Below are 9,932 nucleotides of genomic sequence, written 5' to 3' on the forward strand. Positions count from 1 at the left end.
TAATGTGAATTAGTGATTATACTTAAGTGCTCCACGTTCTCATCTAAACTAACTTACACCACTATATTTAAGTGACTACGGACTCGGAAGTTTTGTCAGGGTGGGCATTCAAGTTGTAAAATTCTGTGTGGGCTTTGTTAACTATTGTATTCAATCTAACTCCTATAAAGAAAACGAGGGCTTCAACAGTAAATTCATCACGCTATTAATTTTTTTTTCTGATTTTACCCCTTGCCAAACACGAGTATTACAACTCATGCCATTTTTTGTTTTATTTTTTTTATTTTGCTTTTTTATCTAACTCCTATAAAAAAAACGAAAGCTTCAACAGTCCATAAATTAATGAAAAATAAAATAAAATCGGGGATTGTTAACGTGGCAGAAACACGTACAAAGAGGCTAGTAATATTAAAATCCTAACTATTACCTAGGGTGTCAAAATGGCCCTCAAACCCTTAGCCCGCCCGCCCTGACCCGGCCCATGGGCTGAAAAAGCCTTCAAAATGAGGCCCTCACACATTCGTGGGCTGGGCCGACCCGGCCCTCAAGCCTTTGAGGGGAGGGTAAGGGCCTAGACTTCGAAACTTAAGCCTTCCCTTAAGCCCGGCCCTCATTAGGCCCTCAACATTTATTACATACTAGCAAGATGCACGTGCTCTGCACGCGATGCCAAATAAAACCCACCGAAGTGGGTGAGCATACTTACAATTCACATTACGTGATGCAGTGGAAGCCGTTGACTTGAAGGGAACTCCGATTCTATTTGATTTTCAGACATACGTAAGCAATAAACTTTTAAGTATAGCTCCAAATCACATGTACTTTGAGCCTAGTTTTGTCGTTAAGTAAAAAAGAAACTGGTTTTTGTGTCCAAAGTTTTGGAAGAGTTATAAAATAACAGCGGCGGTTTTAGAAAGTGAAACGATTTCTTATGTTCCAAGCTTGTTCAGCATTGAACAAAATGCTACGATATATCAGAAGATTCATGAAAATATGATATGGGTAATTGATAAAATGAGATACCGAGCATTGATTGAAACGTTCCGATATATTAGCATGTCAATGACAAAAACAAAATGGAGTTCGCACAGCCTAACACGACAATAGATATGCTTTTAGACTTTAGAATTCAGACAATTGATCTTGATTTGGTCTCTGGTCTGGGGTGAGGACCTTATTTTGATCCGCTTTTTGGCTCACAAATGGTTATGTGGTCCGAGTAATGTTGAGCCGAGCTTCAAAATTTTCGGGAACAATTGTGAAAAAATAACATTATTTAGATAGCGATATAGCACCTCATATTCGTAGATCTTTTTACCCATTGACGCTTAAATTTGTTGCACCAACGTTGGTTGGCGTTAAAATTTGTTGCACCAACTTTGGGCTACTAAGAGAATGATCATTTCAGCAAGGGATTGTTTCAAAATAGACAAAATAGAAATGGAGTAAGTATGTCACACTTGAGAATGCTCAAATTTGCATATAACATGTATAAAGCTCCAAAGATTACAAGTACATGACATCTCGCTAGATGACGCCCCACCATTTGGCTTCGCCCATATAGCCTCGGATATTTTTGAAACCCACAATATTCTCCACATGACAGGTTGAAAAGTGGTTCTCTTCGGTAGCCGGGGTATTGAATACCTCCAAAGATAAGGCCAGTGTCGTGTGTAATAGTTTACATAAAGCCAGTCAGTATTGCAAACATGTATAAGAGTTTCACCATGTTGAGTAACTATTGCAAAAACATCCTGCAGATTCAAAGATGTTGGAGAAAATGAAATGCCCTGGTTCTCATTAGCCCTACACTCAAAAATATCGCTCTATCACTTCCGAGGGCGACAATCTTTTTTTCAATGTTTTGGCATCGACTTGCAAAAGAAAATTAAATTGTAAAGACTCTCATTGTGGCTCGAAATATGTGCTCTTATTCCATCTTAAATTTGGAGCATCCAACTCAAAGCGGGAATAAGTGAAGAGGCTCCAGGAACTAATTTATTATATGAAAGACTTTAAACTCCTTGTGTGGGATATACTACATATCTCAACAGAGGTTATAGTAAGCGGGTATGCCTCAAGTAAAGAAACATTATGAATTTCCAAAAGGCCAAGGCGAGGGACAACTACCTTACCAGTTTGCAAAGTTCCCTCTGTTTGTCAAAGGGGTTGAATATCCATCAATAACAACCTGAAAGGATGAAAAAATATCATCAATATAGAGTTAAGTAGTCAAGACTTGGGAGGTTGGACGGTTGGACCCACAGTGTTGGGATCAAGTCCCGCATTGAAGGGGAAAGGAGATTCAAGGGTTCAGGGAAATAAAGTTGTAAGTATCCAAAAAAAAAAAGGTGTTAACATACACCTTGAGTGCCAGAGTGACTAACCTAAGCCTCTCAAAGCACTACCCTATTAGTAGACGACCTCAAGGTGGAAGATGGACAAAAAGATTGTGCCAAAAACTCAAATACATGTGGTCAAGACCAAGACTTAAAAAGGTTTAAAATAATGTTCATTGATTGTACAATTTCGAGCAACTACCAAGATATGCACTTATGCACTAATTTAAAAGGCATCGTGCATCTGCGCAAAATATTTACTTCTTAAGAGCGATTTGTAAAACTATCAAAAAAATAAGTGTTAACAATTTAACATACATCTTGAACACCAGAGTGACTAACCTAAGCCTCTCGAAAGCATCGCCTTTATTAATAGACTACCTCAAGGTGGACAATGGACGATAAATTGTGCCAAAACTCACATACATGAGGTCAAGACCTAGACTTACAACTGCTAAAAGTTTAATATATGTTTATTTATCGTACATTTTACAGTAATTACCTAGATATGCACTAATTCAATGGGCATTGTGCATCTGCACAGAGTATTTACTTCTTAAGAGCGATTTGTGTAGAGTACCAAATGGCACCACAAGAACGGCTTCAGGATGTGTGATTATGAGAACGTGTAAATCATGAAACAGGTTTTTTTTTAACTTTACATTCCTATATGCTCGCAAGTAAACCTATTTGATCTATGGCGAACCTGAATGACGGCCTGACTTTTGGATTCGCCAGCAACTGGAGAAAGGTTGAACCATCCCCTTTCTCTATGATGAACTCAATAGTACCTCTTCCTGTAAGCCTTTAGTTATATGAAATGTTAGAATTTCAGGCAAAAATTGGTTAAGAGTCAAGAATACAATTATTGCAGAAGTATACAAGCAACCATAATCTCCCTTTCCTCCACAGCTCCACATGTCTAAGACCCCTGACATTCTAAACCTTGGTCTACCAAAATGAATGTGGTGCCACTAAATAGATACTTTCATAAGATATAAATCATTCTGTAAGAAAATCGGAGGCTTCGTACCTTTGGGTATTTCAGAACTGTTTAGGTAACAAAAGGACAAATCTGAGCCCGACATTCCAAAATTAGAAAATGTGATCGGTTCTACATACCAACTCCAACAGTACTATCTTGGACAGAACTCAAAGACTATCGGTATATGTTGGAGAACAAACACTGTTTAGATAGGCTTGAAACAATTTCTGGTATAGACGATATTTTTCTTGAACTTAATAATTACCTCGGACTCACAATAAAACAGCTACCGTAAAAGCTCCAACTCAAAGAATAGTATCTAGTGAAGATGCAAGACACTGTTGATACTCATCAGATCCTTATCCTTTATATAGTCAAGAAGGCTCTGCAATCCACCCTAGAAACCAAGAACCGATTAAGAGTTTTTAATTCGTTCTGCAATTAGACTACTTGAGATGCTATATTAATAAGGCCTTAAAGTATATGTATACCAAATAGATAAGTTTTAAACTTTTGTCATCACACTAAGACACTAAATAACTCCTTCCGTCATCACACTTAAGTTTTAGTGGTAGTGAATTTAGTGTGTCATCGCACTAAGCAAGTGTTATACTCTACTAATTGAATTATGGTATATATTAATAAGGCCTTAAAGTATATGGATACTGCATAAACTGAATAAAGTCACTAATACAAACCTCCGTTACAAAGAAAGCATGAAACCCATATGGAACTCTATTTGGGAGCTCAACAACAGCAACAGGATCTGGTGACATTGTTTTTGCATCAATGACATTTACAGAGGATTTTCTGCAGAGAAAAAAGCAAATGACATTAATGACATTACATACATTAATAAGCAAATGGTGAACTCTCTTTCTTCAACTATAACATGCAAAAACTTCTGTGAGTTAAGATTTTGATTCTTTCAGCCTGTTTTGTTCTAACCTCATCAGAATCCATCCACAAACAAACTTCCCCTTCAATTTCATAATGATCTAGGTGTGGTCCTTTTCGTGTCATAAATCAAGATAGGGATATCCCAAGCACATAGGGGTATTTTTTATATCAAGATATCAACTTGACCTAATCAAGACAAAAATCATTGTAACGTAGGTGTTTATATATATCACAACCGTGATGATGCAAACACTTATCTAGTTTTTCTAGGTCATCACAACTCATTCAGGCTTATAATATATGTCCACGAGACTATGAATTTCTTAATTAAACAAATTCGGGGGATCTTATTTTCATCCTCAGAACAGACTATAAGATTCATGGAGATGAACTTTATACAACAACAAAAGAGAAACTTGAAGCCCTAGAACAATGTGAACAACATTCATTATCAGCATGTGGATCTTTTTTCTAAGGCAAGAAAGGTTATTGATTTAAAGGAAGATACCTCTGTAGTTGCCAATTAAACGCTTCTAATGATAATGATAACATTACTTTGACAGTGTTTTCATGATTCACGACATTTAGGAAGAGAAGTTACCTTGTGTTTTCATCATGGACCGAAAAAATATTAAGTAGCCGTCATCCTCTTCACACTTGACACCCGGCTCATGAGAGGCGAAAATAGCTTTAGAACCAAATCTTGCAGGTCCTAAGTCATAGATTCCTCAAATATTTCCTCCAGCCTCTAGCATTTCTTTTTTCAGCCTCCGATTCAAAGATGTAGCCACAATTTCTACAAGATCACATCATATATATACTAACACAACCAAGCTATCACTGAGTTCATGAAGAAATGAGGGAAGTTGAAAGAACTTCGATATTAATGGTAGTTAAGTGGGTATTAATGGTATTTAAGTGGCTATTAATGGGAAGGCAACACCGCATGTCATGTCAATATAGAAGGCGGATTTGGTTTTTGCCCTGAATTTACATAAAACTCCTCAATGCATTGTGTTGTAATTGAAGGGTATAAATAGAAATACAAAATTAAATGACGAAATAGTCCTTTTTAAAGACATTGAATAATATTTTTTTGTATTTAATTAGGGGTATTAGGTGGTAGAAAAAAGGCTGGTCTAATTTAAAAGGCCAGGTTAATTATGGTGTATTTTACTAATAGAGATATTTTAATAAATTTTTTTACAATATATTTCATTTTAACATTAATATGCTAAAAATCACTTAAAAAAACGTTTATCTATTAAGTTTGCCAACCTTATAATTTCATTATAATATTTTATGAAATGAATTTAATTGATCTTAATTGACTAATACAACTTTAACAAGTTTTTTTAGTAGTTTGAAGGTTTAATTGTGAAGTGCATTCGATTTTATCATTTTTAACTAATGTTTCTAAATTTATTTTGTAAATCAAATGTATAACATAGTATCCGACCCTCACGTTTGGCCCTCAAGCCCGGTCCTTCAAGCCCTCTCGAGAGGGTTGAGGGGCGGGTAAAGGCCTTGAGATTTAAGCATTGGCCCGACCCGGCCCGGCCCTCGAAGTAAATGAGGGTAGGACTGGCCCGGCCCTCAAAGCATGAGGGATTCATTGTTTGAGAGCCGGGCCAGCCCGGCCCAACCCATTTGACACCACTACTATTACCTGCTTTATATACCACATACACTTGTAAAGACCTAACTACCCTTACATAATATCTTATATATCTAACACCCCCACTCAAACTCATGATGTCTAACATCAAGAGTTTGCCAACAACAAAAACAAAATACACTACATTTCTTAGCCATTACGCTACTGCTACTACATTGCCACTGTCGTTGTCATTGTCATCAACTATCATGTCATTGTCATTGCCATTGCCACATCATTACTGCTACTGCCATTGTCATTGCCACTACCACATCATTACTGCCATTGCCACTGCCATCAACTACCAATCAATACTACCGGCTGCAAAAGAAGGAAAGAACACCGGCTACAATCCAAACGCCGTACACTAAGTACAGGCTGCAAACAATCCAAATATTACTCATACTGCGAACTTCCAAATACTACCAACGATACCAACTTAACACTTCCCCCACTCAAGTTGAGCATCCAGAATACTCAACTTGCTACTACCATGCCATTACCTTTGCCACTACTATGTCATCCAGAATATGAACAGTAGAACTAGAACTGGATACCCAAATCGCAAACAAAGATAACAAAACCACAAACAGAATGACCCAAAATGTGAACTGGATAGCACAAAACATGAACTGGATAACCCAAATGGTAAAATGGGTCGAAACCGACCCATATAACCATAACGCCATCTCCTTGACCCATTTTCACTAACCCATAAAACACCCACATACTTTAAACAATAACTTCTACATCCAAATCAACTTCCAATCATTAGCACCAAATCAAACAAATAATAAACATGGATCTACTAACACTAATTCAATAACTCCATTAGCTTCTCAAAATCAAATCATGAATCAGTCGAACTCTACACATTCACCATAACAAAACCAACCATAGATATCATACTCTCCCGAAACAACAAACCCCATAACTCACAAAGTCAATAATCAATCTAACATCAAATTAGATCCATAAACCAAAGCATCCAATAACTAAAGCAATCACAAACCATCACAGCCAAATCAAATTGTTCAACAGTACTATGTATTGCAATTATCAAATCAGTGGAAACGAAATGCGAAAACAATACCCACCATTACCTTCTATAGCCCGGCGGCAGTGGCTACCACCGCCGGAAACCGAACTCAATTTCGTAACTACCAGGACCGAGACCTACGCTCTGATACCATGTTAACTATTATATTCAATAATATGAAAACCCTAACTATTACATGCTTTATATACCACATACACTTACAAAGACCTAACTTCCCCTACATAATATCTTATATATCTAACAGGCTTTAGTTAGTGTTTCCAATAAGTTATAAAATTTTGTGATTATTGAACTTTATTGTTGAAAAACACAAACTACAAAATTATAACATATAATATTTTTAGTTCAAAAGGAATAAGTGAATAACATATTATTTCAATGTAGCCCAACATACAATACATGGGCTAATCTATAACATTTATGGTTGATACATTTAACATGATCTAGAAGTTAAACATGATCGTTTAACTTTTAACATAATCTAAAAGTTAAACATTATCGTTTAACATGATCTAAAAGTTTAACATGATCGTTTAACATAATCTAACATGATCGTTTAACATGATCTAAAAGTTTAACATGATCGTTTAACATGATCTCAAAGTTTAACATGATCTAAAGTATAACGTTTATGACGTTTATGGTTGATACATTTAACATGATCTAAAAGTTAAACATGATACATGGGTTAAACATATATTAGCCCAACACACAATACATGGGCTAATATATAATGTTTTTTTTTAACTTGTGTTATTCAATATAATTCAAGAGATAGCGAGTGAAGTGATTTTGTTATTTGACAGAAGAGTTTTATTTGTTTTTTTTATATATAAATAAAAATTTGGGTTTTTTAATTGCGAGTTGGTTTAATGTTTTTTGTTTTTTTTAATTGTTTGTAACGAGTGGGGTAAGTATTACCAAAGAGTTTAATAAGGAGTTAGGTTATCGGAAATTGTGAATGATTTTGTTATTTGGTAGAGGAGTTTTATTTGTTTTTTTATATATAGATAAAAGTTTATATTTTTTAATTGTGACTTGGTTTAGTACTTTTTGTTTTTTTAATTGTTTGTAACGAGTGGGATAAGTATTGCCAAAGAGTTTAATAAGGAGTTGGGTTCTCGGGGATTGTGAGTGATTTTGTTATTTGGCATATGAGTTTTATTTGTTTTTTTAAATATAGATAAAAGTTTGGATTTTTTAATTGTGAGTTGGTTTAGTGTTTAGTGTTTTTTGTTTTTTTTTTTATTGTTTGTAATGAGTGGGGTAAGTATTGTCAAATAATTTAATAAGGAGTTGGGTTATCGGGGATTGTGAGTGATTTTGTTATTTGACAGAAGAGTTTTATTTGTTTTTTTAGATATAGATAAAAGTTTGGGTTTTGTAATTGTGAGTTGGTTTAGTGTTTTTTGTTTTTTTTTAATTGTTTGTAACGAGTGGGGTAAGTATTGCCAAAGAGTTTAATATAAGGAATTGGGTTATAAGGTATTGAGGGATTAATTAAAATAGTGTGTTTATTTTTTTCTTAAATATGATTGGTTTATTTTTTGTCCTAAATAAGTGACAACTAATTGAACTCTTTATTAGAAAATTTATTATTTTGTGCCGATAATACTGTAGCCCCAAAAGGCAACCGCTTGGGTTGCTTTGCCTCAGAGGCGACACTACTTCTACTTTATTATATTTCCATCAATTGTCCTATGTTTTGCATGATTTTATATATTTGAATTTCACTTATTTAGAATTGGAAACTTAAATTAATTATGGTTTTACACTAAGTACTGTTTAACTTAAACCCCATGTAACTCAAACATTTATACACTAATTATATGCGGTAAAAGTTTACTACAAGTGGAAACTGACGAAAACAATGTAGTTAGATTATTATTATTTTTTTTTTTCTAATTTTGGTTTTGCAAATTTTCTTCTTATGCAATTTGTATTTCAATATGTATGCTTTTAAATCGACTTTTAACTTCAATTTGGTATTTTCAAAGTTTATGCATATATGAGTACCAAAAAAAAAAAGCGTTATATATATATATGAGACCAAATATTGGTTTTCATTGGGCTACATATTGATGTGGGTTGAATTAGTTGGCACTTTACAAACTTTTTTAGGGGGCATTCAACAGTCAGCACAAACGATTGAAGACAAAAAGCATTGTTCGATCCTCAATAAGTTACTGTTCATATAAGGCAATTCAATAGGGAACTAATGGGCAAAACCTTGGAAATGCTCTAAGTCAAGGAAACTAGAAAAGGCTCCAACTGACCTCTTGTCAAACTCAGTTTCAAAGAGAGAGAAAATTACTGTGTTTTCCCTATTTTGTCACAATGGCATGTTAGTATGTCAACCTAGCTTAGTAGAGCTGTAGAGGTGCAACAATGTTGTTGTACCACGACCCTATTGATTAGTTGCTAGTGTGGTTGACTATTAGCTAGTTTGGTCATGGGATCAAGCTGTGGTAAAACACAAAAAAAAAATGTTGCCTCTATATATATATTATAACTCTCCCCCTCCTCAATTGAGGAAGCGTTGTTAGAGTGTCCATGTGTCCAGACTAATTACGATAAATCAGGAGAAAAAAAACTGCCGAGAAAAAAAGAAAAAACAAGCTGCGAGAAAACCCACCGTACCTCTTCCTTCCCAAAACCCTTCGTCTTTCTTCCTCTCCCAAAACCCTTCCTCTGTTTATCGAATATCGAAAAAGAAAAATCCCTTCCTCTAAACCAAACATTAAATTTTACGAAACCTTATCGAAAAACCTCTTCTCCTTCGTTTCCTTTCAATTGTTTGACGAAGCCGATGACTCAGTCTTCAAACCACTCACCTCAACCCCACTATGGAAGGAAATTTTAGTTAATTAAACATCATTTATGTTACCATATTCGGTTTTCTACTCTTTGATACACTGATTTTATGAGATTTGTATTTGCCTTTTTAGTTTTTACTACATCTCTTGATTGAGATAATGGTTTTTGGCTTAC

The sequence above is a fragment of the Coptis chinensis genome, chromosome 9 (assembly GCF_015680905.1).
Source record: "Coptis chinensis isolate HL-2020 chromosome 9, ASM1568090v1, whole genome shotgun sequence".
In the NCBI taxonomy this organism is placed as follows: Eukaryota; Viridiplantae; Streptophyta; class Magnoliopsida; order Ranunculales; family Ranunculaceae; genus Coptis; species Coptis chinensis.